Source organism: Cupressus sempervirens, chromosome 9 (assembly GCF_028749045.1).
Source record: "Cupressus sempervirens isolate cs-2001-9-10 chromosome 9, ASM2874904v1, whole genome shotgun sequence".
Taxonomy (NCBI): Eukaryota; Viridiplantae; Streptophyta; class Pinopsida; order Cupressales; family Cupressaceae; genus Cupressus; species Cupressus sempervirens.
The window spans coordinates 355,366,968-355,370,662 of NC_143126.1; the positions used below are offsets into that span (position 1 = coordinate 355,366,968).

At 34.2% G+C, this 3,695-nt stretch overlaps 1 pseudogene; it reads right to left on the bottom strand.

Moving 5' to 3' along the window:
• Positions 1 to 1,153: 1,153 nt before the first annotated feature.
• Positions 1,154 to 2,896, bottom strand: LOC149538767 (septin and tuftelin-interacting protein 1 homolog 1 pseudogene; annotated as a pseudogene).
• Positions 2,897 to 3,695: the final 799 nt, after the last annotated feature.

Below are 3,695 nucleotides of genomic sequence, written 5' to 3' on the forward strand. Positions count from 1 at the left end.
ATCGTGCACACAAATAATGCAGACCAAGAAAAATGGGTAGAGTTTGCAAGAAATTTTACAAAAACATATCATACTACATTTTTTTAGAAAGAAACAAGCCCTAACCCAATTAAATTGGTCTAGTTGTTGATTAGCTGGGTTGATTACAAATTTCTGTAGAACGGTCATCAGATTAGGTACAATAAAACAAACAATTAGTTGTTCCCAGCTAGCAGGATCAAATACAATTTTCCAAGGTGATAAAATTGCATATGCAGATGCATCACTTGCATGCCAGGCATGAAGCACATTCCCCAACCTATAATGAATGGTTGGATATAAAGGCTCCATGTGTTGTCCCAACAATGGAAGACAAGGATGTAACCATGCATGTAATGGCATAGTCTCCCTACGAGGATCCCAAGTATCTACTGTTGTTGTTAATTTGGGCATCATTATATGATTTAGAATGTTATGAAGTATTGAAGCCTGTAGTAACTTCTCCTGTGTCTACAAAAAACATAGCATAGGTTTAGGGTCCCTTGGCTGCTAGGAATTTGTAGCAGCTATTCTCATTGTTGGAAGAATATCTTTGGTGAAGAGTTGAGTGTAAGAGTTGAAGAAGCAAGTTATGCTTCTATGTAAAGGACATAATCATGAGGCTCATTCCCTTGTAGAAGCCTTTGCCATAATGCCATTACCTCTGAACCATGCAAAGGATGTTGAATTGGTTCCCAACCTTGAAACACTCTTATAAGCAATGATAAAGCAAATGCATATGCAATACATGACAAATTGCACAACTTGTAGTCCTCCAAATATTTGGACTGTAAATTCTCAAAGATACTTGCAAGTGATTCCAATGTCATATTACCTACCACAACACTTTCCTAGATTCTAACCAGTGCTCCCATAATACCCTCTATATTGTCTAGTTGTTTTTATTGTGCAATCTCTTTCTAAAGTTGTTTGTTCTCCTTTTGGTATGTTGCCATAGACTCTCTCTTGTGCCTTAAACTTTGATCAAACTTATCAATATATGCCTCTACCATGTCTACAATCAACTTCACTTTGTGTTGTAACTTTGGCATTGGTGTTTGATCCTTGATAGCTTTCATTTCAACATTTTAGCATTCAAGTTTTCAAGTTTCCTCTTCATTATAAGTTTGGTTTATCAATGATTTCCTCCAATTTGATTATGATGCATCTCAACTAGCTACTCCAATGATGCAATTACCCACTATCTCCAGATTGTGCAAGCACTTGTTGTTTTATAGAATTGAGATAGATACTGATAGTTCCAAAGCCATAAACCTAAAGACCATCATGTGTGCATCCCACTTTAGGGAAAATTAGATGTCATATTCTTGTGCATATGTTTCAATCACTTCCTTCAAACTCAACTGAGGTGCACCCATGGAATTATTTAGGTGAATCCCACTACTCATGGAATTTGAGGCTTGAAGTTGAGCATATGTTGATGTTTCTTGTTACTACTGAAGTGCCTCAAATTGGCATGCTCTGTCACCCTAAGATATCTTACATTCTCTCTAGCCCCAGATTGTTCCATAGTCATACTCTTTATAGCTTGATTCATCATTTCAAGGGCTACATTTAGCTGAATTCTTATCCTCTCATTAGCTAGAAGCTCGGGGTGAAATAGTCCTTTATACCCTAAAAAATATTGTGTTACCTCATTAAAATCATTTATTGAACAAAGCCAATGTTGCAAGACTTGCTGCCACTTTGGGAAAAATGATGCCTCCAACATTGAAACCATATGATAAATGGGAATAGCACATGCCCAAGCCATAACTTAGTTAAATTGGTCTAGTTTGATTATTTGGGCTGATTACAAATTCTTGTAGAAATTTCATTAGATTAGGTATGATACAATAAACAATCACTTGTTCCTAGCTAGTAGGTTCAAATACAATTTTCCAAGGTGATAAAATTGCATAAGCAAATTCATCACTTGCATGCCAAACATGAAGTGACTTCCCTAACTTATAACAAATGGTTGGATATAAAGACTCCATACGTTGGCCCAACAATAGAAGCCAAGGATGTAACCATGCATGTATTGGCACAGTCTCCCTACAAGGATCCCAAGTATCTACTACTGCTATTAATTTAGGCATCACTATATGATCCAAAATGTTATGAAGTACTAAAGCTAGTAGTAACTTCTCCCATGTCTCTAGAAAATGTAGCATAGGTTTGGGGTCCCTTGGCTCCCAGGAATTCGTAGCAGTTATTCTCATTGTTGGAAGAATAACTTCAGTGAATAGTTGAGTGTAAGGTGTTGAAGAAGCAAGTTATGCTTCTCTCTAAATGCCATAATCACGAGGCTCATTTCCTTGTAGAAGCCTCTGCCACAATGACATTACCTCTAAACCATACAAAGGATGTTTAAGTGATTCCCAACCTTGAAACACTCTTATAAGTAATGGCAAAGAAAATGTAGATGCAATACATGACAAATTGCACAACTTGTAGTTCTCCTAATATTTGGATTGTAAATTCTCAAAGACACTTACAAGTGATTCCAATGTCATACTACCTACTGCAACACTTTCCTAGATTCTATCCAGTGCTCCCATAATATCCTCTATGTTGTCTAATTGTTGTTTATGCCATTTAGTCTCTCTCTAAAGCCACTATTTCTCCTTCTGGTATATTGCCACAGACTCTCTCTCATGCCTTGAATTTTGATTAAACTTCTGATTATTCACCTCTACTATATCTAAAATCAACTTCACATTGTGTTGTAACTCTGGCATAGGTGTTTGATCCTTGATAGCTTTCATTTCAACATTCAAGTTTTCAAATTGGTCAACACCTTCACTTGCGGACCTTTCATGTCAAGCACTTTCTGTATTGTTTCAATACCATGTTCTTTCTTATGAGCTAACATGGTCAAATAAAATTTTCCAAGGTGATAAAATTGCATACGTAGATGTATGTATGTATGTATTTATGTATGTATATGTGTATATGTATGTATGTATATATGTATGTATGTATATGTATGTATGTATATATGTATATATGTACATATGTATGTATGTATATATGTATATATGTACATATGTATGTATATACATATGTATATGTATATAGACACACACACACACACACGTGTGTGTGTGTGTGTCTATGTATGTATGTATGATTATATACAAAGAGATCTTGTGGATTGTGGATTATGGATTACAAACAAAGAAGAAGAAAATACAACATTAGTCATTCCCCATTTGTTGTGATCAATTGTGGAGAGTTGAGCATGAAAGAGGGTGGAGAGCTCCGAACAAGGGTGGAGAGCTTTGAATATTGGTGGAGATCAATGGAGATCTAGGATTTCATTATTATGCCCTTGTGATCTCTACATTTCGTTGTCATGCCCTTGTGATCTTTGCATTTCATTGTGATGCCCTTGTGATCTCTATGTATGTATGTATGTATGTATATATATACATATAAATAAATAAATAAATATATATATATATATATATATATATATATATATATATATATATATATATATATATATATATATATATATATATATATATATATATATATATATATATATATATATATATATATATATGTATATATGTATATATGTATGTAAACACACATGTGTGTGTCCATGTATGTATGTATGTATATACAGAGTGATCTTTTTTAAGGTTCTTATTGTTCTATTTGCA